This window comes from Athene noctua, chromosome 5 (assembly GCF_965140245.1).
Source record: "Athene noctua chromosome 5, bAthNoc1.hap1.1, whole genome shotgun sequence".
Taxonomy (NCBI): Eukaryota; Metazoa; Chordata; class Aves; order Strigiformes; family Strigidae; genus Athene; species Athene noctua.
This window is the reverse complement of record NC_134041.1, coordinates 40,182,669-40,210,308: the sequence shown is the minus strand read 5'-3', so window position 1 is coordinate 40,210,308 and position 27,640 is coordinate 40,182,669. Positions and strand designations below refer to the sequence as shown.

Sequence of the window (27,640 nt, the reverse complement as noted above, 5' to 3'; positions counted from 1 at the left end):
CTAATTACCTACAGTATACATATATATGTATCTGTAACAAGCTTATCAAATCTACTATGTGCTATATAGTCCAAGAGTGACCCTACTGCACTGTGGCTCAGAGATCCCTGCAGCACTGAATGACTGTTAGGGGGAGTGAAGAGGTCATTTTAGAGGACTGCAGTTGTAATCTTTTGGGGCCTTAAAATGTGTTGAAGTGTTTTGTGTTTATGCACTTTGATACTAGATTGTTTGGAGATTGTCCTCTGGTTTATCTGTTGAGTGTCTTCATGGTTTGTGCAAATTCAGCTTTATTTCTTTAAGAAGAAAATTTTAAGAGGTCATTCTGCCCCTTTAATATTACTTAAAAAGCACATATGATCATTACAAGACTTTCTTGCTTAATTTTGCGTGCTAAAGGAAAGCTATAAAGGTCGTTTGGTGAGCAATTTTTATCTTTTTTTCTCCTACTAGTTGAAACCACATGATGTTAATAACTATTTACATAATCCCTAAAAACTGGTAGGCAAATTGTGCATGTGGAAACATGAAAGGTAGTGTAAACAGACGATTTGATTTATCCTGAGATGTGTGTTTTGACCATAAAGCTGTGAACAGAAGGTTAGAAAATGGCAGAATTCCTCCATGTTTCTTTAGATGGAGTTGATGAATTGTGAGTCCTCTTTTAGAAAATGGATTTTTGTTTTTCTGAGTGAATCTATAAAACCTCTTGAAATTGCTGTCTTTTGGCTGTTAGCCAGGTAGTTTAGTAAACAAACTTGATAGATTATCTAAGCCAGTTATTTTTTTATGTTAATATTGGGTTGGGGATATATAGTGTCACATAATTCACCTTCATGTCTTCTACATTCGGTCGCGTAAGGTATATTTAATCCTGTATCCACTTCCAAAGCTGAAGAAAACAGTCTTTTCTTGACATATAGGTAGAGCAAGCTCAGTTAACAGTAATGAATCCTGCTGGTATCTTCAAGCAGAAAATAAGCTGAAGTGTGGTGCCTTGCATGAAACCTGAGTGTGTCTTTTAGCAGAGGTCTTGAAAATAAGCACCCAACAAGCAAGCATCCTGCATTTTTTTAATACAGTTGCTTAAAATGAGCAGGTATCGAACTGTTTATTCATCACTGAGAAAGGAGATGTGCTGCTCTAGCCGGTGCCTGACCAGAGGAGGGCCTGGTTGAAACAGTTGGCTGCTCAGATTGACAGCAAATAGCTTAGTTTTTGAGGTAAAACCTCTCATTTCACCTCCCATCCAAGTCTAAAATGGTTAGAGAGTTTCCTCTTAGGATTATGAAAACATTGCTGCTTGTTAAAGCATATAGTTCAAAAAGTGAACATTACTAAAGGATGGGAACGTTCACAGCAGCATAAAGATGGTATTGGGGGGAAAGTTTATTTAGTGAGCCACTGTATTGGTGTTTCTGTCTGTGAACCTGGCTAAAATGTCACTCTGTGATTTAAAATGGCTTCATGAATGTTTCCTGCTAATGAGAAGCAACTTCAGTTCAGGGCTGTAAGCTATATAACTCCCATTTTGATGGGCAATGTACATTGAAAAGGGACCGAGCAATAGCAATGGATCTGAAAATAACAGTGGTGTCAATTCCTCAACATGGGTCTTGGCCTCATGATGATAATTTTATTTAAAACCCTGCTTTCTGGAGTCAGATGATTGTTTAAACCAAACTGATAAGATCGTTTTCCATTCCTAAAGTTCCTGGCAATGCTAAATCTGTAAGAAAGATGGAAAATGTAATTTTAAGTATATCAGAAGAGTTTAAAGAACAAGTAACATAATTTCATGATTGTCGTGGAAGTTTGGATGATTGATTATTATTCATCATTTGTGGTTTCAAACACAGAAATACCTAGTTATGTTTGCTTGATTTTAACTCCAAGGCCTTAAAAATAATAGAAAATTACTATTGAAACTTTTTTCCCACCTACTATGGCATTTGAGCTTATTAAAAATACCCAGAAAAATATATTGTGCTGTCTCCTTGTATTATTTACTGTATATACATCACGTCATTTCTGTGTTTCTGTTTTTACATATTATGCATTCCATTTATAAGTAACTGGCTCTTGTCTGGCAGCAGTTCCATGGTATTTTCTGGATGCTGCAGAAAACAATAATTGTAATTATTTTCATAATTAATCAAATTGTGGCAAGTTTCTTTCCTTCCATTTGGGGAATTGTAGCAAAAGTTTTAGTTTTATTTGGGCTTCTTCCTAATTAGATTCCCTTATGGGCTGGTTTAAAAAAGAAACAAACCCCAAGACAACAACAAAAGAACTCAACCCACGCCCCACCCCCAAAAAAGGCCTAACCAACTCACCATAGATATTTACTGGATATAGTTTGTACAGTGGCCTGAGAACAAAGGTGGCTTCAGTGCCATAAGACTTTTCATCCTGTATCTCAATAACACCCTATGGCTTTTGACAAATGACTTGACCTCTGTTGGCCAAGTTGGCTGCCGGCATGAATGAGGCTGAATCCTCCCAGGTCTGTGGAAGTGCATCAGGTTATTGCAGTCATTAACTGACTCCTGTAGGTAATATATATTTCTCTCCATCTGTAAAATGGGGATGGTAATACTTTTCTGCTTGCCTCTCAGTGGGATCTGTGAGGATTAGTTACGTCTCTACAGCAGCATATAAGTGGTAAGCATGATTACGAAGAACAAGATGCGCAATTACACTGGAGGGGCAGCAAGCTGCGAGTATCTCGTTACACTTACATAGTAGAGCAGCTGGCTGATGAGCTGGCCTGACCTCTGCAGTCAAACCAGATTTCAGCACAGTTGGCTCATTTGTGGGCTGCTCTGATTTCTCACGTCAGGACTTCTGTGTTCTAAAGGTGGCATCAGGTAGGGAAATAAGAGATGACCGCTAGCCACTGGAGCTGTGCACTTCTCTGTCACTTGCTAGAGCAATCTTGGACACAGTGGATGTAAGCACTGTAGGTGACTGTCCTTGCCAGAAGGCTGCTCTTTCAGCAGTGTAAGGTTTGATGCTCTGGCCACCTGCTTCTCCCATGACAGTCTTCACACCTTTGCTGGCATCACCTTCTGCACATAGGACACAGTTCCTTATAATATGCCTCTTTCCCTGCTTGCTCTGCTCAGATCCCGACTAACAAGTCAATACTTCTGCAGTGTTGGCAAGAAGTCAGCCAATAATAACAACAGTCATATTTATTTTCTTTTAAGGACTTCCAGGTACACCACATCTATTTGATTTTGCTTAGACTGTGAGCTTTTGGATGAGCAGCTTCTTGGGTCTTGTCTCTCATGGGCTGCTGCCACGTTGTCAGCATTTTCGCAGTGTTCACCCCTGCTGGCCCTGTAACAACTGTATCTTGGAATGCTTGGGACTCCATTTTTAGTTACCCTAAATTTTTCACTGAACAAGATTAAAGGTGTAACTGAAAGGCAGTGCAAGTTCTTTCATTTGAACTCCATGTATGCTTTGAAGCCCTTTGAGCAGTTAAGTTATAGTGAGTGCTGAAATTAATGAGAATGAGTGATAAGAAAGAGGATTTACTTGTGTTTCCATTAGGATCTATTAAGACTAATGTAATCAAATGGGATCAAAACGTTATCACCTTCGAGGGTCATTGTCACTAAATGTAACAAAATGTTTATTCTAGTGTCTTGCCTTAGGGAGAATTAGAATGACTGAAAAAAAAATAAAAGAGGTGTGATGCAATGCGTTTAGGTGTGTAACAAACGTTTATTCGAAATGGATGTTAAAAGGTTTTAGTCTATGTCAAACAACTGTGTCTGGTTTTCACTTTGACTGAAGCATTAACAAGGAACTGTGATGCAAATAAAGAGCTTATATTTTAAGTAAAAATTCAGTAGAGCAATAGAAACGAATATTTTTTCTATTAAAAGTACAGGAAGTAGGAACTCCAGGTTTAGATTTAGGTGTTGAATTCTGAGTGTGCCAGTTTGCATCTCTTAAAGCTTCATGTTCAAAACCAAGGTGCTGCAGCCTGTCTGACAGACGTTAATGGCATTTGAAGTCAGTAATCAGCACAGCAAAAGTACTCTTTGGTGTAAATGGTTCTGCAGGATGTTTATAGAATCAACAGTGCACGTGTAAGCAGAGTGAAATGGGTGAGTATCTAAACAGTTTAATATCATGGCACAGTTTCTGTCAAAAGCAATCGAGATGAAGTGTTCATTAAAATTACCCACTTCAATAAAGGATTTGAGATGCATTTTTGTCCTTACTGTTGCTCTGTTCTGCCAGTATCTCTCATAAGCAACACTATCAGTTAGTGCTGGCAGGATAAAGCCCTAAGGATATTAGAACAGCATGATATTTATCTTGTCTGTGTCCTGTTTGATGGGAGCTACTACTTGTGGCTAAATGTTCTGCAGTCTAAAATTTAACTTGATTCACGTTGCTTAAATTTTGTGCTAGGATTAGCATTGTCTGCCTGAATCTCCCACAGACATACCTGAGAATATACCTCATAGTTACAGAAGAATAGCGTATTGGAGATGAAGGTGACAAACATTTATCTCCACTAATAAAGAATAGACTTGAATTTCATCCATTTCAAAGCTATGAATTACAGTGTTTACCTCCTGAGTGAGGATTAAACTATTTGTCCTGCCATTTGTTTGGTGTACTTTATTTGTATTTGTTTTATGCATATTGAGCCTTCTCCCACATTTTAAGGAATATTTTTAGAGTGCAGATGTGAGGAAAGCTTTCCTAAATCTTACATTAATTAATGCTTTAAAGGAAGGAAAAAACCAAACATCTCATTTCCCTTCCATGATAATGGAGTAAGTTTTGGGATGCTCATACCTACAGAACTTAAGTACCCAAGTATTTTAAATGTGTAAACGAGCCAACAAGATCAATACAAGCTAAATTAATGAGGTCTTCAGGAATAAGTGATAAAAGCATGTGATCTTTTCTTCCTTTGGACATGCAATTATGACAAAGGACTTGAGCACGATGGGCAGAGAAGGAAGAAACCAGTCTGTAAAACTTTGAAAATAAGGTAAGATAAATGGCTCACTATTTTCCTGCAGATGGCAAAGGCTGAGTTGGACTCTACAGGTTATTGTAAAATTGACTTATAGTTTGCAAAGTCCTTTTTGTAGCCATTAGGAGTGTCAAGCTGTTGTCCATAAAGAATATCCAGGCAGAGGGAAGGTCGTATCTTGCTCTTTTGGGAATGACTAGCTGTGTAACTGTCAAACAAATAAGCTGAAAGGCACAGGAAACTTGCGTAGCAGTGTGACTAGGGTATGACCCAAAGCTGTCTAAAGCCAATGGGAATCTTTTTTGCAACCTTAATGGATGTCACATAAGACCCTGTTTAATTCAGACCTTTTTATTTCTTGATCTGTAGTCATTTGAGAATGCTGTTACAGACGTAACAAATCTTTAAATAACGTTTCAGTCTGAAGACGCTTGCTTGCCTAAGAGTAGTTTCTGAAGCTCTGTGCTGCTACTTCTTTTTTCTGCTTTAATTTTCCTGATGTTGCTTGTGTGTTAAGTTACACTTAACTGGTAACTTGGCTACAATACATTAGGTATATTTATTGGTGGTTATGTATTACAATGAAAAATCATATTTGGGCTCTGAAGACCCCAAATCAAGATCAAGCTATGGTCTATAGGATTTTTTAGCTCTGTCTGTGAAATAAATAACAGTTGTACCATAACATTTTGTGCTCTAAGTCCTACATGTTTTTTTGGAAACATTCAGTGGTTGTGCTTCTGACTTACTGTGTTTGTCAAGCAAGTTTCTCCATACAGAAAATGGAAACTATTTTTCATGTTTCCCTAAAAATGTTATGGTACAGTTAAAACAAGGGCTACTTAGGACAGGAGGAGCCTTTACTCTGTTTCTGTAGAGAATAACGCTGGACATCTTTGGTGTATCAGAAGTGAGTAGTAGCTGCAATTGTTGTCACTAGGGTCCATCCTTGTGTGGTGTGTTCATTCCTGCCAACCAGTGACATGAGTCCTGAGCAGGTAAATGTGCGAGATCTTTCAGGTTGGTGAGGAGGCTAATGTAAAACATGTGAGTGTCTGATCCCTCTCATTTGCAAGGGTGATTTATGAATAACTTTTTTTTAAGCATACATTTTTCTGTTTCATGGGAGAGGATCAGGGTAGTTCTGTCTAGTTTTGAGACAGAGGAAGGAGCTATTTTAACATTGATCTGATCTTGATTGTGAGAGGCATCTAATGCTAGATGTGCCAAGGATACTATGACCCACGGAGAAGACAGCTTGATTATGGAAAAGTTCTTGGTTTTACTCCTGATTTCACTTGCCCCTTGCTGTTCTAGTGCTGTTAACTCAGGATACTCCTGTCTCAGCCTCACTACATGAAGACTTCTAGAGGTATCATAGAAACTGGTTAGGTGTTGTGAAGCATGTTGTAAATAATAAGCAGTAGTAGAAAAATAATTATAATATTGTTGAAGTTTAATTAATTCTTCCAGTAAAACTATGAAGAATTAATTCACAAATTGAGAACTCAAATAGGGTTTTCTGTCTGTAAGAATCAAAAGACATTTTTGCGGTCATATTACATTTGCAGTTTATGAAATAACTTATTTTCATGATGTAAAATTACTGAGTATGCAAACTCTCTTTTTTGAGTACTTGAAAACAAACATGGCTTTGTAGTAACTTGTTATTTTCCCTGAAGAATACATGTGCCCTTTCTTACACTTGGCATTGTACTGCTTCATGTGGTTTTATCTTTGGTATACAACCCACTGTGCTCCAGCTCCACACTTGATTAAATGGCATTATGAACTCTCTAATTATAATACCTTCACTTTATTACACTCGAAAGGATTAGCTCTGGTGGATGGTAGTACGAACAATGTGTAATGTGAACACACTTATTTTAGTCTTCTTATTCGTGTTATTAATATGTGAATTATGATTTTGCCTTCTGGTCACCATCATGGAGTTAAATATGATCGCAGCGCTATACATAATGAATAGATGGTGCTTTTCACAAATGCTTTACTATCCATAACCAGTTTTATTGCAGTGACAAAGCCTACATTGAAATAGGTGTCTCTCACACAAATGCAATATCCAAAATACAATTCTTTTTTGGATGGATGTGAAGCAAGTGTGAAGACATAGCTTTTCCAGCAAGGTTTTTCTAGGGGAAAAAAAAAACAGATAATAAGGTGTTGTGTATAGTTTTTGTAGCTAATGTGGAGTCTGGAACCATAATGACAGGAAGTCTGGTGTGGTTTGGAAGCCTGTCTTTGTTTTTTTTTCTCTTCAGCTTAATTAACTTCTTAAACAGTGGCAAAGTCTCTGCATGGTCCTTTGTATTCATGAATTTGTCACTCGTCACTTGAACAAGAAAACGTGGAGGTCCTCAGTGAAGCCTCACTTGATTGGTGGTTATATTAAAGTCTATAAAGCTGTTAACATGGTGCTATCTTCAGACAAGGGTCATGTTGTGGTGAGGACCTTGCTGAGAAGGAAATAGTGTATTGGACCTTAGATCCAATAGGATGTAGGGTAAGGAAGAAAAAAGCTTAAGAAACACAAATACTGGAGTATGCTCAGTGGAAGACTGGGATAAAAGTGGCTGAAGTGCTGAAGAGAATACATACTTAGGGAGTCATTGCACCGAAACGCAAGTAATAATCACTCTGGACACAGGAGGAGCGTGGCTTCCTACTTCTTGAGAGTGAGGGGTTCTCTTCTGCTTCACTCTGAGCAGATGCTCTTGCTTCCCTTTGAACATACTCCTCGGGTAGTCCCATGCCAGGTTATATGATCACTCCTCTCAGCACTGCTTTTAGCTAGACTCCATGCAGCCAAGCTCTGGAAGGCCCAGTCCCCCTCCCTTCTTCACAGAGGTGGCAGTCAGCTGAAATGAGATGTGTGTCTCAGGCATGGTGAGGCTGAGACACTGTTTTGGAACAGCCAGTCTGGGTTGCTACCTGCAGCCATACACATTGGATGTGAGTGAAATGCTTTGGATTATTTTAAAATTGAAACAGTGTTGTTGAGGCACTGTGAAAGAAGCATCAGTAATTATTTGAGTGCTGCAATTTAAAATTTTTTTTTTACAAATATGGGGGTGTGTGTGTACAACCAAAACCCTAGTGAGATTATGTAAAAAAAACCCCACAACCAAAAAACCCCAAGGAAAAAAAAAAACACGTCAAAACAGGAAAACAAATGTCAAAAACCAAGTCATTGAGTTTATTTAGCATCCTGTTTAGCCTGGTCATGGGGGCATCATTTCTGTAGATATTTTAGATCCTACAAATCAGAATTGTGGACTGCCATTTTGTGTGTTTGCAGCAGTGATATTGCGGTGGGCTGGCAGTGTCTCTGGGTTGAAACCAAGTGTTGGTGGCTGGCAGGTGTGGCAGCCAGCACGTCTAAACATGGTTGGGAATAAGGAGCCCTTGTGCATGCTAAAAAGAGGTGAGATTATAAATGTGAAACTGTTGAAACTATCCTTCATGTTTGCGTTTAAAGAAATTCAATTTGTTTTAAAAATAGATTCAATACCTAGTTTTCCTGCTTTAACGCAGCTTGATGTATCTTGTAGAAGGCACGGGGCAGGGGTAGTTTTGGAGCAAAGCAGATCATTGGCAGATTTAGCATCATGTATGTGTGCACCAAGTTATTCTTAGCACGAGTGGAGCCCAGTCAAAAGACTTCTGGTTTGTGTTCTGTTCTGCTGTATTTTAAACTAATGCCGTACATAATTGGCATTAGTTAAGGGTAAGATGTAGTGCTGTTTGCTTACATCATGCAAGGTAAAATTAGTGGCCAAATTAATAACAACTCTTTTTTAGCCATGGACTGGAAGCCAGTTGCATGGCAGTACTGTATGGGGAAGAAGCAGCCAGCTCAGTTTTTTATCGTGCTCATTAATATTTTCCTCCTTCTTCTATCCTTTATGTTGACATTAATGTTAATTAGTTACTTGCAGGAACCTAAAAGTATTGATGAAAGCCCGTGAACCCAGTGTGCTTTTGTAAAATTAGTTTCCTGCTTAAGCAGATATTTCTCTAGTAATTGACACAAACCAGCCTCAGATGGGAGGGTAGAGGCAAACTGGTTTCATTATTAATTCCCCATGTTCTGTGGTTATTTCATGTTTATAGTAAAGAGAAGACTGTAAATATAGGGCCAGATGCTCCACCTGTGTCCTCAGCTGAACATCTGGCCTGAATAATTTATTAAGGTGCTATCCTTTACATTCTCTTCATCTAGAGGTCTTACCATAAAAGCACTGGAATTATAAAACCTTCCTCTTGTTTTTCTTTGCCTTTGTTAAAATAGTGGAACACGGTAGGCGATCCTAATACTGGTGCAGAATAACGAACCATAGGTGCAAATGCTACAATGTGTATATTGCAATATGGGAAAAATAGCCACCCATTTGTAACTGTATTCTCTCAAATGCTTACTAATTGCAGGTGTTAAAGTGACTCATTATGTTCTAAGGACACACAGAAGCAGTTTGTGGGTTTTTTGGTGTGTTTGGTTTTTTTTGTTTGTTTGTTTGTGTTTTTTTTTTTTAAATAATAAATAGGCTCTCATGCTATCCCATGTAATTTAGGAATAGGAAAATTGCACTGAATAAGAACTCATCCTCAATACCATTTTCTCATTGAAGGGCTAAGTCGTTAACCTGGTGCCAACCTTCTGGTTTTAGTGTGATCCCCCAAATAGCACAGAAGCTTGCTGCTTTTAAATACTGACTTTCGAACAGCTAATATTCCCTTCTTACAGTGTCTTACAGGTCAGCTAATCGTCTCTGTTTTGTTTTCTGATTTTCCTTTTTGTGTAGGAATGTCTAAATATTGTAAAAGGTCAGGTGGTTTCTAAGTAATGGGTTGCTCCAGGCTTTAAAAATGATGCCTGTTTATGGCCCTGCCATCTGCAGGAGCAGCAGCCTATCATAAAGTTACTGTATTGATCTGTCACTAGTGCTGTCTTGTCTGCCAAATGAAAAATGGCTTAAACTCATAACCTGGGCCAGCAGTTTTCTTATTGTAAGCCAGACAAAAATGCTATTGATCTTCTTTGCTGAAGTGTTCTTTTCACAGCTTGCCAGCATCAACACACTGTTGTCCTTACTCAGGGCTAATTAGCTAATAATTTAATGCAACTGAGACAGCAGTCTCAGTTCGGTTTAGCAGCAGGGAAATATGCTATAACTTCAAAAGTATGGGACCTTTTTAAAGCATGGTCGTGCTTGCAGTGCTTGTCTCAACTTTTATGCTCTCAATTCAAGCTTGATTCCCTCCACACTAAAGAATAACAGTCTTGTCAGATTGAGGTGTGCTGTTGCTTTAGGATTTATAGGAAGCAAACCCCAGATGTGGTGTTAGTATCCGTAGTCTTGTATGGTGCTCTTGGTTATGCACTCGTACTTTAGCTTTATGGTCGCTTCTTGAGTGAAATCAAATAGTTCATTGAATTAATCATGGGAACCCTGTGGTTCATGAGCTACAGACCAGACAGGTTCAGTCACATCTGAGAAACAGTCAATTATACTTTTTTGATTGGTTGATTTTTATTGGGTTGGGTTTTTTTTTTGTAAAACACCAACCTCCCCCCCCCAAAAAAAATTCCACTGCTATATTGTTTTAAATCTAAGTTTATATGATGGATCCTTCTTCTTAAGAAATACATTTTCTTAATCCTCCTACTGCTATGGAGGCCAGAACATTGCAAGGAAATTCAGGTTGGAAGCATGGGAAAGATGTAATCTGCTCATACATGTTGAAAACTCACAGGAGTCTTCCACAAGGTTTTTTGATCTTTTTAATTCAAATATTTGGATAATTATGTGTATGAATGGAGATTGCTTCCAGTCCCTAAATTGCATATAAGAAGCAATTGCTACAACTTCAGATGAGGGGATGGCTTAATGTCATTCAGTCCATGTTTAATCTTGTGGGTGGTTCTCCTAGCTTGTCTCATACACATGATGGTGAAAGATACAGCCTGTACATTGTTTCTTTTAGAATAAACATTAATAAAAGCCTCTGAAATATAAGCATCTTACCAAAAAGAGATTGTAGACATCATCTAGCAGTTTTCAGCTGTTACATATTTTTTAAAAGTTCTTGATCAAAGGCAGCTTCTTCTGTATTCTTTGTCAGGCCAGTGTAGGCCATATCTTGGTTTATATTTCAGAATTACATGTGATTCAAGTTGCATCTTTGTTTCTGCTCCAAATTGCTGAGCACAGTCTGAGGCATGGTATACAGGAGGCAGAAGAAAACAGAAGAAAACCTCAGGGAAGTTATTCTTTACATTTCGTACATTAATTTCTCTGGAGTGTGGGTGCATATGTTAATTTTGTATATGAAAAAGGAGTTTAATCTACGAGGACACTTAAAATTTGCTTGAAATAAGGGAACTTTTAATCTCTGAAAGCATCCCCAAAGTGCAATTAACTACTCTGATGTCCTGATGACTCAACAGATGCTTCTGTAAACTAGAACACATCTGTCAGATTACAGAACTGATATGCCACTATATGTGATTTAAAATTACTACCCATAAATGGACATATTGTGATAAATATCATATAGATGGCAAGCATGTCTATCTTTTTGATAGTCCTGTAATAACATTTTCACATCGCACTATTCATTGTCATTCTCTGGAAGGTTGCTATAATCATGTGAAACAGCCAACTCTTCCTTCGTATCTTTGTAAATTTGTTTGGGTTTTTCTGCATCTTCTTGGCTTCTTTTTAATGCATGCAGGCTGTTGAGTGCTATTTTTAATAAAACAGTAGAACTAAAGATTTTTCTAAGCCTTTCTGAAGATTCCCAGTAGCCAATTCAACTGATTTTAGACTGCACTCCATCTGTCTAGGAAAGAAAGAAAATACATTAGTAGTCCACACATGAGCAGCTTATTAGTTCATTTGGTGTGTGCAGTACAGTGATTCAAGACTGATCTAAAATATTCATCCACAATTACTGGCGAAGCACAGTTCAAAGTGCTTCAAATCTGTGGGTTTGACTGAGAAATTTAAGGAAAATAGCAGCAAATTGATTCTGTATGTAATTAATGAAACATTTAATTCTTATGTAAATATTAAATGCTTGGGTATTTTTTCCCCTTTTTTCACTTTCCTCTTACTGAGCTCCCCCTCCCTGACCTCCATTATATGTTTGTTTGTTTTACAGGATGGTGGGTGGGCTGGCATGGGGGCATATTCTCTTGGGAGAAAGAATTAAAAGCTGAGTCCTGTGACTCATTCACTGAGCAAACAGCTGTTCTCCCTCTAATTCACCCCTCCTCAGATGTCCATCCCACCCCCGGAGAGGAGCTGCCAGAAGGCAGCGTCTTGCCTCTGCCTCAGTTGTTGAAACTCTCTGTCCGCTCGCTTCACGACAATGCCCTCTCCTTGGCTGAAGCATGACCTGCATGCGTAAAGCGGAGGTGCGGATGCAAGCCCCCCAGTCCCCTCAGCTGCGGGGAGCCTCCCCTCTGTTAGACAGCCAGTGGCAGCCACATCTCAAAGCATCTGAGCAAGATTTTCCAGGGCTCACCTCATACAGAATAGTGGCTTTGCCACAGCAGTGACTGTTCAGAGCCGGGGCTGGAGGCTGGTGGCTTTAATATGGGTTAAAAGCTTTCGGTGTGTTGGAGAGAAAGGACTTGCAAGGACAGGGGAGAAGAGAAGCGAGTGGATGTTCATGTGGACGTAAGGAGTGGAGTTGGTGAGGCAGGACTGGGGTCTTGTTTTAGGGTCTCTCCCTCCCTCTTCCGGTGTCACTGAAAATTAATCTGAGTTTTACAGATGCTATCAGTTTAAGAACAGCCTGTAGTAAAACTTAGAAGATCCCGAGGCAAACTTCATCTTGTTTTGAAGTGACTGTCTTACCAGCTCAGATGTCAGTACAGAACACAGGTTGTGCAACATTGCCTCTCTTGGCTGCCTCTGTGAGCTGCAGATGACCTCGAGTTTCAGCGTGGGCAGCCTGGCAGAGCTTGGCATGAGGGGAGGCCCTGGACCCTGCCCTACAGTCCTCCAGGGGACCAGAAAACCAGGATCCAGGGCTACCAGTTCGGGAGTACTTGTGTAAGGGCTTGTGTGATAGACAGCAAGGAATGCTCATCTACTGTGAACAAATGACTTAAAGGGAAGAGTGGGGGGGAAAGACTGCTTCTAGCTATTAAATCCCAAGATATGACTCTTCCTTTAAGGCATCTGAGCTATTATTCCTTCTGGTGCTTTTATTTCTATGACATTAATTTGCATTAAAGGCATGGATCTCTAAAATTGTCTTTGCCTGTATCTTTCTTGGCTTGCAGTGTTGCAGCTTTCCTGCCATCCGCTTCCCTGGCCAATAGCACCACTCTCACGGGCAAAGCAGGCGGTAGCCCCCATGCTACACCGTGTGCGGACATAGGTTTACATGTGCACGTACGTGATGCTTAATGTTACAGAAGAAGGTGGTTAGAGTATGGTAGTACTCAGTGAGCTGATGTGAAGAAAAAGGCCTTGGCAGTGGATAGATTTGAACTTGAGCAAAATGCTAGCTTCACATTTGAAGATATGTGTTCATCGCTAGCACACCTGCTAGGGACAGTGGTTAAAACCAATGAAATTAGTGTGCGTAATTTAAAATTAATGAGTTGACTGGAAGCAATATAGGGTATTAAAATTACCTTTTTTTTTTTCCTTTTTCATTCCACAAGCATGAACTTGTTTCCATTAATGTGCGTCTTTAGCACATCACTTGAACTGTTTTCTGTTCAAATACCTGTTTACTGGTGAATTCCATTCTGATTTAACTAAAAGGGAAGAAATATCCTCCTCATCTATTCCATTCTGATTTAACTAAAAGGGAAGAAATACCCTCCTCATCTCTACTCTGGTGAGTGAAAGATAATGGCAGGAATGGAAATTTGTATATTGATAGAGTTTAAAAGGTTATTAGGCAGGGTTTTCTGACAAGATGAAACAAATCTTGTTTATAAACAAAAGATGTTTAGTGTACTGAAACAAAGTCAGAAAGATACACCACCACCATCACAAGTGGTTTTCTTTCACCCCAGTGTTTTTCCCTTAATGTAGGTTTTATTTGTTTTTTTTTTTCCCCTCACCAGCAAAGATAATGCGCATGTATTACATGCAGCTCTAAGCAGTTTGTTTTGCTACTGTGCTTAAGTAGTAATGCCATAAAGATTTAAAAAAAAAATTATACTGCCAAATGTAAGACATTTGTTAGTCTCAGAGATGATGGCTTAGGTTTTAGTATTCCTTGGTGGTTTGTATCTTGACATTTCTTATGACCTACAATTAAAATGACTTTAGTGAAGTCTCAACTTATATCCAGATTGCTGAGTGTGGTTGAGTGTCTCCAGGGAGAGCCTTGAACTGCTCGCTAAATCAATTTGTTCTTTTCTCAAAACAGATTAAATATGTTTTACCACTTTAAATTAAAAAACAAATAACCCCATATGACATAACTACTACATGTAAAATTAAAAATGAGCTCTGCACATTTTGAAGGGTAGTAATTTTGATGCCAAAGCTGTACTGATAGTATTCCACCAGATAGAGAAATGAATGGTTAAAAACAAGCATGTCTAATCCTGTCTTGCTGTTCTGCTAGTCTTGTTTGAGTTGATGGCAGCTACTTGGGTGGGTGCTAACTGCTAGATGTGGCAATAATCTTCTTTAGCAGAGCCTGAGACACTCTGCTTCCACTGTACTGCCTCCCTGGAGTTAGATTTATTTTTATTTTTTTAAATAATTTGTCTTGTTCATGCTTACAGCTTTCTTTTCAGGTCAGCCTTCTCCTACCTATTCCTTTAGCAAGATTAGCTGCAGAACTTGCTTGTGACTCACCTGTACCCTTAGCCTGTGCTTCAAGTATAATTTTAGTAGACTCCTCCTGCCTACAGTTTATTTTGTATCCAACACACAGGAGAAGCAGAAGGGAAACCAGTAGCTTCTGGTGCTCGGCAAATCTGTGGAGGGTAGGCAGGCAGCTGTACATAGGGAAAGTCAGATGCACTGGCTGTGCCAGAAGCAGCCTTTGTTCCTTCAAACCACTTCCATGGCTGTGCTTCAGTGGGTTATTGTTTAAGGCTGTGTAAGTACAATAGGATATAAGGGAAAGGGAAGGGGAAAATTTTTCTAAAATAGAACAAAACAAAATAAAAAAGTTGCTACAGAAATAGATGGCAAATGGTCTCTAATAATGGGATTTTACAAGAGATGTCCAATCTTCAGAACAATGGTTCAGTTTGAGCCAAGGTTAATAGTGCTCCTTATCCTATGCCTGTGAGCTGGCAGCTCAGTCCTCTGCTACAAACACATGCAGTCTAACATGCTACTGTCTGCTGCGGACTAAGTAGGAGCTGTTACTACCATGGTCACTTATGAAATTATAATGAATTGCAAACTTTAATTGTTTTGGATTCATCTGCACCAGTCTCATTTTTGCTGTTGCTGGCTTGAGGCTGGATGAGGAGCAGCAGGTTGGGGCGGGTGCGGAGCTCCTCTGGGCTGGCTCCCTTGCACAGAGTAGACACACCAAATCTTTCTTGTTTCAGCTCAGGCCAAAGCCACCTGCATCAGGTTGTTGTTTCACAGCAAAGCTGTGGCATGTGTCTTCACAAAATGCACCGAAGTGCCTGTCCTCCCAGTCCTATTTCCCTGTTCCTGCTTACACCCCTTCCTCCCTCCTGGTGGTGTGTCGCCTGATCCAGCCTACTGACTTGTGTGCAGCCCCTTAATCTGGGGTGTGGGGCTGGGAGGTAGGTGGAGTGCAGTGCTGCCCCAGGAACTTGTGAGTTGCCAGGGTTGTGACAAGAGAGCAGAGACATGGAAAACAGCAATGTTGGCCTGGTGGCTTTAGGTGTGCTGGACCCATCTTAAGTTCACATGCAGCATGGAAAAGAGAGCTGCGTTGAAAAAGTGGTTCTTCCGGTAATGAGATTTTTATGGAACAAGTTGGGAGGAGCAAAGGATTTTATTGTCATAAACTGAAGATGATGACATTTCTCACTGCTGCTATTAGGTCTTCTATATGGAGGGTATGACACGAACCTAATGTTCTCTTCCATTTCAAAGTGAGGAAATTACAACTTCATGGCTTCCTATATTTGAAAAAAAATGTACTCCAGTTACGCTTTGATTTTTTTTAGATAATGTGAAATACAGTTTTGAGACTGAGTTAATTTCTGTTTATGCGGAGAAAAAAATTAAAGGTAAATCTTTGTTAAAAATTGGGAAAACTAACCAAGGAAATGATGAGTGAATAAATAAAACTTTTGCTTTTACCCCAGTGAAAAATAGGAGGGAGAAAACCAAGTAAATACTTAAAAAATTCATTACTGAGATCCTTTCTTATTTTGCTCTACCCTGGTAGCATTCTGCCTAACAGGGTGAGCCTGGAAAACTTCCCAGGAGGACTGGTTGCAGTAAAAATATGATACAGCAGCCACAGGTTTGCTGGTGTGTCTTGAGCGGTTACAGCCTTCAGCACAGCCAGCTTCACCATCGTGGCCCCCTGCGATCTACCCTGCAGGGACCTGCTCTTGTTTTGGGAGCAAACTGTATCAGGAAGAAAGGCTGTAGCGTAGGAATGCTGGCCAAGGGTTTGCATGGAACTTCAGGGCGTGGGGAGCTCCGGTGGGATGCAGGCAGGGGGGCTGACACCAGGGCTCGCTGGCGCAGGGAGGAGGATGTGTTCAGTGGTGCCAGGCGAGGAACATGGTGGGTTTCAGTGCAGCATGGCTGCTTTCTGTGCCTTTCTGCTGCTTGTGTTCAGAAGGACTGATCATCCTTTCTGTTCTGCCAGATGAATGTCTGTATTCTGCAGCCATGTGGCTGCTGCATTTTGGTGCGATTTGTGCTTTTTGGTTCTAGTTTTAATAAGGATTATTGAGGACCAAGTCTAAGTGTAGGCAAAGTGGAAAGTTTGAAGCTGCAGCCCCTCTGCCCCCCATCTTTTTGCTTTCCTTCCCCTAGATCTTTTCTTCCCAAATTTAATCTCCTTCTTACCCCATCTCTGCCCAGGAAAGGAGCACACCAGCCTGCTTTGAGCATAGTCTCTCTTCTCCTTTTTCCCTATCCAAAACCCCCACCTATTTTTTATTGCTTGGTTTAGCAACATTGTATGCTTTTCTTTCATGTAAAACTAGCAGACTATCCCCCTTTTCGGAAGGGGACAGCATCCGATGCTCTTCAGCCATATGCTCAGTGTTGATTGTGAGTTACTTTAAGATTTCAGAAAAGCCCAAGTTTTTATAAACTCCTGAGTTGATAGAGGATTATGATACCTAACAAGGACTGCATATAATATTTAAACACTCTGTAGAGGTTTGTAATTTTCCCACATAGCAGAAGTATACTTGACCAGTAAGCTTATTTAGGAAGCACAGCACTTTGTGTTCTGCACTTATGACCCAGTTACAGCCCTGGATAAATGAGAAGTTGGGATTGCCGACATGTTGTGGTTTTACCGGAAATTTGAGTTTGAACATATTCTGCAGTTCAGGGAGAATAATGCTGGAACTTGGAAATAACTGCAAAAGTAGAAAAATACCCTGAACTGCACCTGCCTTGTATATCTCCATAAAAAGACTGTACAACAGACTTAACTGTCTATCTTTGCAGTATTTATATTTTCTAATAATTTCTCAGTGTGTGTTTTGTATTTGCTATCTTTTCATTTTTGTTTGGGTATGTTGAGGCTAAGTGGTATTTTGTTTATGGAAACTGAAGGGTTTGCTCTTGTTAGCCTCAGAATTTTTTTTACAGTTAGTTAAGTCTAGCACAGGCTGACTGCTGGGCTGTAGACACTGTGAGATATCCTGGGATCCCTCTTGCTTTCCTCAGAGCATAAGGCTGAGGAAGAAACACAGGGCTCTGGGAACTGACAGCCACCAGGTGGGACCAGGACGTGGTGAGAAAGCAGGGAAGGTTGGTTGTGCTTAACCCAACTCCACTGCCATGATATGGCTGTGACTTAGGAAGCCTAAAGATGAACTCTGTGTTGTTTCCCTGCTGGATTTCTTCCAGTTTCTCCTTCAGTGTTTCTTACATGCTTTAAGACTTGTGATGCACAGTTTGCTCTGGGTGTTTTCCTGAAGTATATTCATCTTTGCAAAATCACTAAGAACCAGGGTGCCATGTTAAAAGAAAAATGTTGAAACCTTGTGGTATATTGGGCCTAAACTGCTGGGTTTGATTGCAGGGGCTGCAGGGGTGGGGGGCATCGCCTGGGCTGCCCTTCAGGAATGCCCCTGAGGGACCATGACTGCACCAGACTGGAGTGAGGGGCACCCCTGCGGGACTGCAGCCACCCAGGCAAGAGCAAGGACATACCTGGGGAACTGGGACCAGTGGAGGAGGGGGTCCAGGCTGGGACAGGGCAATCCGAATGAAGCAGTAAGGAGCAGAAGAGGGACAAATGAGAAGTGAGGAGAAGCAGGCAGAAACCATTGCACACAACCCACAGTTTCCTGTGCTGCCTGTTGCCTCACTGAAGGTGCTGGGCTGAACTGAGTGTAAGGCATGGCAGAAACAAGGGAAGTTCATCTAGGAAAGGGGGGAAGAAAAGGTGTTTGACTCAAGTCGAGCCTTGGGAAGATGGAGGAAAAGAGTTTCCCTCTGTGTTTGCTGAACTGCTTAGTCTCCTTTTTTCCCCTCAACTCCTGAAACAGTAATTAAAAGTGTGTTAATTGGCAATAAATAAAGTAAAATTACATAAAATTCCCTGAGCTGAGACTGTTTTTCCCACAATGTACAGACCACAAATTTTGGTGATTCTTGTACTAGTTTTCCTGGTTTTGAGTCTTTGGGGTTTACCTTAATCACCTCTACAGCTTTGCTTTTGAACTTTGGAAGCCTAAAGATAATATCTTTTAAAATAAACAAAAAATCTGACAGCTGAAATTTGTATGTGATGATGAGACTTCGGACACCTGGCTTTAGGAAAAATTCCTAGTATTACAGGACACAATAAAATCGCCAGAGTTGGCAGCCCCTGCTGTGTTTCGTTTCCTTCTCCTATCAACTTCTACGGCCTACTCTGCTTGCATTGGTCATCTCCTTCACTGATTGATTTTTATGTGTAATCTATTCAGAGCAAGGGTTTTGTCTATTATGCGCTGGTAATGCACCACATGTACATTACTATAGAAATAATCTAATACAAAGTGCCTGGGATTTCAAGCATCGAGCTGTTCATAGCCGAAAAAGCATTTGGCCAAAAAACCTGCATTTTTGTGCTCCCTCTGCTGGATCTGTAAGAGGAGGAAACACTCCTGGGCCTGAGTGTGGCTGGTTCCCACCTCACTACACCCTGACTCGTACCCGGCCCCTGCCTTACCAGGCATCGGTGGGTACTTGCAGGAAGGACTTGAGGCTTTCCAGTGTCTGCTCATGCATCTGCCTCATGGGATTGTGAACCGGGTATGAATGTGAAAGGGTGGAGATGGTGTAGCATTGAGTTGTGCCACAGCGAGGCCACGGTTTCACACTTGGAAAGATGTCAGGTTTAAGGTGTTTCCAGTTGTGTCCTCTTCCCCACCCATCTATTCTCATTTCAGTGTGACTGTTTTGGAGATCTTCCTAGAAATAGGATGAGAGAATGGATCAGGCTTTAAGAAAAAGCTCATTGTGTTTTTAGAAAACATTGTGTTTTTAGTTCAGAGCAAAGTGTGCTGGCAGAGCTGAGGCTGGCATGAGGGCACTGGGAACAGGCTGGGGTGGGGTGGGGGGGAGATAGTGGCCCCTGAGCAGGTTGTGTGGTGAAACCAGGGAGCAGATGCTGGTGGGGACAGTGCCAGTGTCCTTATAATAAGCTTGGGCTTGATTTGCGAAAGGGGTGGGTGGTCTGTAATGTGAGTTCACAGAATTGTTAATGGGGATAGCCCTTTTAAGAGTGCTTTATAAAACAAAGTAGGAATTGTGGTGCCAGTTTTACAGATGGGCAGAACTAAAGCACAAAGGAGGGAGAGAAGTTGGCTTTGTGTGTTGCAGCAGTGCAGTTTAAGCTGGTTTAAGCAGCCTCTGTTCCTACTCTCTGCCATCACGGCTGATCACTCCTGCCCTGTGCCTGCTCCCTGTGTTGTGTTGGCACAGCTGTTTACAAGACAACATGCTGAAGAAAATTAGTTCCCCCAATCCAGTTAACCATGCAGCTGCACAAATGCAGGTTTGGAAGCAAATGTCCAGAAGAGAGAAGTGAGAGGTAAAGTTTAAGCTGCCAAGTAAATGCTACTGCCCAATTTACCAAAGTCCCACCCACCACACCTGGAATGGTACCCAGCTCCTGGCGCACACAGAACAGAAGTTTATCCTTTGGAGGAACAAACTTAGAAGATGGATAAATAACTAATTCCAGCTTCATTAAAAACCCAGTCTGCATTAGCTGATAAAGTCATGTTAACACATACTAAATTTGAATCAATTAACATGTTTTTCCAGGCTTGTATAAGCAGAACAAAAGCACCGGGGAAAACTTCTGGATGAGAATAAATATGTTCTGGGGGAAAACATTCACAGTTCAATGAGGCCTTAAAAGCCAATCATTCACCCAGGGTGCCTATCAATATGTAACTTCTCCAAAATTGCCATTTTTTGTGAGACAAGGAAACCAGCAGAGTTCCTGTCCGAAGCAGACCGTCCATTGGTGGCGCTGTACGTGTTGGGGTGGGATGACTGTTTCTAACATATGGTTTTCAAATTTTTTGTGAATTATCAATGCACAGAATAAATATGACAGCAGAACAAATATTGAATGCAAATAACAAGTTATTAGTAATAAAGAACTTAAGGTTTTTCTTCTGCGTTTTTTAAGTCACCTGTGACCTTTGCATCATATGAGTTATGGAAGTGTCAGCTCCCACAACTGGTTCTTGGGGAGGAACCTGGACTGGCCATGAATTGTGCACCTTACCTTTTTTTTTCATAATACTTATTTTTTCATGTTTGATGGCAAATTCTTTTGCATGAAAGTTATTTGGACATACTCAAAAGAGAAGCAAAGTGCAGCCATCGTGTTCCTTCAATATTTGCTGAGTTTTGGAGCCTAGTAGTATAAGGCTGTAAGGACACCTTGTCTGCCTGCTGAAACAGCGTGTAACAAAATACATACTGCCCATAAAAGTTCCCCCATCTCCCTTTGCAGTCTTCATAATTAGAAAGCATTTCCTAGAAGTTGCGGTGCTGTGCCAATGTAATCCATAAACTTGCTTTGTTTTGCTATAGACAGGAGGGTGGTTTTGAGGTATTTTGGTGTATTCATTTAAGCAGTGTTTGGGGGTTGGTTTATTTTTTTTAATGGCACTTATCTCGCAACAGTCAGTGAGTACCCTTTATAAAGAGAATAAAAGAGACTTCAGCATGACCTTTAACTGAAATAAAAATTACCATTTGGTTCAGAAAATTCTGATAGAAACCTCAGCAGAATTCTTATTATCTTTTCCTTGTCTCATTGTTACAGGCAAGAAAACGTGTAAGACTTAAAAACTGCTGGAGTGAGTCTGAAAAGCTTGAGGGGGAGGCAGGGCTGGGCTAGATCCGCAACCCAGGCTCAGATCTGGTCCTCTAGGCTTTGTCCTGGGACTCCTAAATGCTCTTCATTCATTTCAGGTTTTTTCAGTGAGGCTCTTAATGCTGACGTGTTATGCAGGAGAATGGAAGCATGATCTGTCTGTATTTTGATTGCAGGTAAATGAGTCTTGTTATGTGAGGTCATTGAGGAAACAGTCCCCTTCGACAGAGAGGAAGGAAGAAAGGCCGTTGGGAAGTATACAGGTAGGAAAACTTTATGGACCACCAGGTGGTAAAAAAAATTGTGGGCCTTCACTCTTTTTCCAGATGCTGCATTGTGTTTTACGTTTTAATGGCTGATCTGGTCACTATCAAAGTTTATTTGTTGTTTTAAGAAGCAGTCCTGTTTGGTCAATTGATTGCAACAACAAAACACTGCAAGCAAAACCTTCAGCACAAACATTCCTCAGGCTATCCCTGGCACAATATTGATCCTGATACAGAATACAAACAAATTACTCTTTGCATGAGCCATTCAAGCTATAAAACAGAGCAATAATATGTTCTATTTGCTGCCAATAAATGTGCATTTATAATAAACAAAGTAGAAATCCCTGAGTAGAAATGAACAGTAGTTTCAATAATGTGTTCAATAGCTCATGTCCCGCTGTTGTACAGAATTAAAAAAAGAGTGGGCACTACAGGGTTTCTGTTGCCTCCCACCCTTAAGAAAAATAATCTTTGCAAGATTGTTCTGTTGTTGCTTTTGTGTTGTTTTGGGCTTTTTAAGATATTTGAAGTATTTTATAAAGCAATAGGTAATCTCATTTTTGCCTTATTTCCAGTGTAGCTTCTCAAGAATTTGGTCAACATCTTAATTTTCTTGTGGACCAGCTGCTTTGCCTTACACTGGGTCATCTCCACTTTCACTCCTTATATCCCTGTGGCATTTCCTTATATTGGGAAATAGCATTAAAGACATTTTCATGTATTGTAGTTGTTTTGAATGCAACTGAAATTAGTGAGGGAGGAGTCAGTACCCTTGTGCCCATCACCGCTAAGGATGCGTGGATGATAACTGAACCCATTTCCAAAAGGAAAAAAGTTAATGATCATCAGAACATAAATTTTTTAATTTTTGATTTTATATTTTTTAATCTGCCCTACTGTGCTCATACAGTCCTCCTCCCCCATATCCAGATTTTCAGTGCTGCACTTTGATGAGCTACAGACAGCTGACCTGAAGGCATTTCTTGATGAACATTTCTGTCTGCTCTCAGCCTTGAAAAACTAAACCTTTTCAAGAGCTGGATGGGAGAAAAATGTGTAAGACTAATATTGATAGGCTGGAAGAGAGGGGAGAGGAAAGACTAAAGTGTAAAACTTGCTTCCAGCAGAAATGCCATCCCTCTTTTACCTCTGATAATTTAGAAGCATTTCTGACATGGCTACAAAAGCAAGTTAGCGGTGTGTGCCTGCCATTTGCTGTGTTTTGTGCTGCAGGACTCTTTTCCTTTTTATGTGGTGATTCTCTCTTCTATTCTGTTTTAAGACAAAACACAAATTGCAACTGATACTCAACTACTACTTTATGATTTATCCATACTCCTACATTTTAAGCAATTACTTCCAAGTACTTACACATGATTGCTTGTAAAAATGGAAGGTTGTTATTCAAGTTCACATTTTGAGTACTTTTTCATAATGTTTAGCAAAGCTCATGGGCATAAACCCTTTCATTAATAGTCCTAACTGAAATCATACTGGAACACTAGAAGGAGGAGAGGTTTGAACTGCTGTAATTTTGGGTATATTGGTAATTTTGCTGTAATCTTGCTATATTGAGAAATACAGTAGTACTGATTGTAACTCTAATAGGGAAATTTAGAGGACATGGAAGATAGTTTTTAGTGGTGCCTTAGAGAGTATACTGTATTTTATATCCCCTGAATATAGGTCTAAGACTTTGGCCGTTTATTGTAAAAATGTGTGCAGGTATAGAAATGCAGCAAATAATTAAAATACCCCAAACACCACACCAAAAAACACCCTCCTTTAAAACTGTGTTCCTGAAAATTTCCTGGAGATTTCCCTAGACTTGGGCCGTAGTTAAAATAAAAATCACTCGCCTGTTCCATGAAGAAACTTGGGAAAGAAGTTCCTTGCTGTGCCTTTGGGTCACGTGCGTGGCCTCCCTGCTGTAGAGCTGGAATGTTTGCCATGGTATTTCCGGAGGCTTCACAAACACATAGAAAGAACAGGGGGCTTAGGAGGATTTAAAAAAAATTATTATATTCTCCTGTGCTTCCCTTCCCCCCACCTTTTTTTTTTTTTTTTTTTTTTAATCCTTGCTTTTGGCAGCCTAAATTCATTACACTTCAGATACGGGATTTTTAGGAATTCAGGAAAGTGTTTATCTGATTAGTCCAATGAATTTAAAGAATTATCTGTTTTTTAAACAAGAAAGTTAAAAGATATTTGGCACTTTCTTAATTGCTGAATTTGTCTAGAATTATTTCTTACTTAATGTAATACCTGGCAACCTACATATTAAGCCTAACTCCTCTATTTAGTCGGTCTTAATGGTTTACTTTTGGCATGTGTCACTGTGAGTGGCATTCAGTAATCTGACTTGATAGCTGTCATCTTGCAAGCTAGAGTAATGCAAACAAAAGATGAGCTCTCAAACAAAGTTGCAGTGAAGAGCCATTTCCTAAATCCTGCTGTGGTGGCCTAGAATCCCCACATCAAATCAGAAAAGCATGGAATTAGTTCTGGCTCTGGGGATATGAGGGTTAAGATTATGCAAACCTCTTCTTTCTAACTGTAGGAATAGCATATGCTCCTTTTGAGACTTTGCAAATGCCTGCTTGAACTAGGATTGTGAGGACCTCTGTGTTAAATCTGTGGTGTCACAGATATGTTATGTCTTAGTGGCAAGGTGGGCGAAGGAGACCCTGCAGGCCCTCTTGCACCCCTGGGCTGGCAGAGTTGAGTCTTCTCCTCCTCCTTCCCTCCCCTTCCAGATGAGCTGAGCTGCCTGTTGAACAAGGGCAGAGAACTGATCCGTTTTAAAATAACCTGGCAAAAATGGGGAGGGACTGGGAGGATGAATGGACTATTTTTAGCGTAATCAACTCCGTTAGCTGCACAGTCCCATAAAGCTGTCCTAACACTGCATGGAGGGGCAGTCCAGCGGGAACTGGTAACAAGCAGCCAGAAGTAGGAACTGCTTGTTCCCACTTTGCCATGGCAAAAAACCCACCCCAGCAAACATGCCTGTGTATTCCACTCAGGGCATGGTCAGTAGATGGTTTATAACCATATCAAGATGTGCTTGTTGCCAAGTCAGATTATTAATTACATTGGAACTTGCAAAAAGGTAGCATAGTTTGTCTTAGAGAGATTTCCTTTAAAGTATAAACCACTAGATTTTTCCCAAATTCAGGCCCTGAATTTGCATACCAAAGAGGAGCCTTGGTAGGTCTGGAATTGAGCAAGAGCTTGGGTTCTGCACATTGACAGGGCTTTCTTGCTCCTTCTTCCCTGTCAAACTTTGTTGAAGTTTTGAAGTTCTTTAAGTATGACTAATTATTTCACGACATTCTCCTGGTGTGGAGATGTTTCAATAAGACTTATATTTTAATAAAATATGTAGTGTCTGATTGCCACAGGTGCCATATTGTCTGATTCCTGTGGGTACCCCCTGCACACCTGTGTGAACACAACAACACAAATGTTGGACAACAGAAGAAGGGAAAGAAGGAAGAGGAGCAAAATAATGAATAGAGTATCTGGGAAGGGCTTAGAGTAGGAAGAATAAGGCAAAGACACAGCAGGAAAAAAGGGTGGAGATTTGAGGAAGGGAAATTGTCCCTCCCAAAACTAGCTCTGTTGACAGAAATAGATGTAAGGAAAATACGGGCATCTTCCCATCTAAAAGAAGATGGGAAGAACCGTTTGAGGAGGCTGTAGTGATAATTTTGGAAGTGCTCCCATGCTCTAGGGGTAGGCAGGTGGGGTACAGCAATTGCTGTCTAGGCTACTGATGTTTGAGTCACTTCATCTGTTTGCATTTCTGCAATTTCAAATCTGTAAAGCTGAGTTGAGACATGCTTTGAGTCTGAAGGTAATCAGCTGAACTGGTAATGTCCCCACTGCTTTCTGTGTGTTCTGCCCCTTGTCATGTCAGTATTGGGGTGGGGACTGGGGAATGGAGAGTCCTGTTTTCCCCCTGCTTACCTCAGTGGTTATCTTGGATCTTGTGACATGAAACACATACTATGATAATTGGACAAAGTCTTCTGGATTGGTCTAGTTTAGAATGATGGTACCTACTGGTCTGTAGCTAGAGCAGTCATCTGAGGGGGAATGATGTGGAGCGAAGAAGTATACCTGAAGCTTTTGGACTGCTTTATGTGGGGAAAAACATATTGTTCCAACAATCAGTGTAAATATAAATGCTCTAGTATTTATAAGTTACCTTTTGTAACAGTAAGCCATGATTCAAAGGCAAACTGTTTTAAGTTGAGAATTATCTGCTTGTATGTGTTTTTCCCAAGTGAACACACAGAAATGTGGAGAAATACCAAAGAAATCTTGTGCAGTGTAACTGAGTAAAATGTTGGTAACTTCTTAATTGTCTTCAGTACTGTGCTTTTGAGTAAAATGCTGTAGCACCTTAAGTTTCAGGTGAAAAAGGGACACAAATCCACCTCTTTAGGTGGCGGAAATAGTGTACAAGAGGGGGTTTTTTGTTTGTTTTGTTTTGAGATGTTCTTGTGTTTTATCTTGTTCCATAATATATCTCACTGGTTTGTAACTTCTGTGCCTTTATGAGAATGTGCAAAGACTTTTTACAGTTAATTTTGCAATGGTAATATGTATATCTGAATAATACTTTTCATGCATTTTGGCTTTGCCCCTTGCCATCTAAGACTTGCTGGGCCTTTATAGGGAAACTTTGTTTAGACAGGCCAGCGGGAATCATGGTTGAAGCTCGTTCTCAAAAGCTCTGTGTTCTTAATTGCCTTTGACAGTGGTTGGGAAAGATGTCACTTCAGCATAGTGAAAAGCAAGCAAAAAAAATTATATTTTTAATGAAGGATTCTCTCTGGGTGAATTGATACTGGCAGGACAGTATTGGTTAAAAATAGAAGAACCTTCTGCAGGCACACTGCAGTTTATCCTAGTTTTATTTAGTCAAAACAAAAAGCAATGTACACATACCTACTGTAGACAGGCCTTTTAGTCTGAGGTACTTTCCTTGGCAGATGGCTTCTGATTTATTTATTTATTTAGAAGTAAGTATTGCTTTGAAGGGAGACAAAATAGAATCAGTATTCAAGTATTGTGTTTATCGTGTGACTGCATGGGAGATATCCTGTACTAAACCTGTTTTATGGTGATACGGACAAGATTCTTACAGACTTTCAAAGGATGCTAGCTTGCATTCCTCTTGTGCAAAGCACTATTTCCAAAAGAAATAGCACAGTGATGGAATATTTGGGTTTGTTCAAAGCAAAAAGTATTTGTAGCTAACTGGCAAATATTTTACTTCTTTACCCTCCCTTTTCTCCCTTCATCTTGTTTATCTCCTCAGTGTTTTCTTCTAGCTATTAGAAATGTGTTCTTCTAGGCTATTTCAGGTGTGCTGCTGTACAAGTCAAGAATTTATATATTTTCACTGAAAGCATATGTAAGGAAAGGGTCTGAACGGTTAATTTGACTTGTATAGCTTACACATGTATATTGTATACATTAAATATATTTTAGATATATTAGGGGTGTGTGTGTGTAAGTTGATCTTGTTTCAAAGTAAGAGTTAACAGTTGGCGATTATATATGATAATGTATTTTTAAACGACTGACAAATTTTAAATAAGGTTAAATTAACCTGCAATAATAATGCTGTCCCTGGAATTTTAAATATGTCTCATATTGAACAGTATTTAACTAAATTCCTCTATTTAATCTTAGTGAAGTTAGAAGATTCAAAGTACAGCTGTTTTTCACACATCTTATTAGGCCTTGATATTTCTGATAGCATAGCTTTCTTTTACAGGCCTTCAAGTGGGAAAAGAGAAATTTATTTCCTTCTCCAGAC

The 27,640-nt window shown here is 40.1% G+C and overlaps 1 protein-coding gene across 11 annotated transcripts in view; it reads left to right on the top strand.

Moving 5' to 3' along the window:
• ZMIZ1 (zinc finger MIZ-type containing 1) overlaps positions 1-27,640 on the top strand; it is a 363,155-nt gene that overhangs the window by 101,008 nt on the left and 234,507 nt on the right. For 10 of the 11 annotated variants that reach the window (XM_074907137.1, XM_074907146.1, XM_074907140.1 and 7 more), the window contains one exon: positions 21,712-21,798. The exons of the other annotated variant lie outside the window; for it this stretch is intronic. The gene's annotated coding sequence lies outside the window, so the exon portion shown is untranslated. The remainder of the gene's footprint in view (positions 1-21,711; positions 21,799-27,640) is intronic. 11 annotated transcript variants of the gene reach the window in all.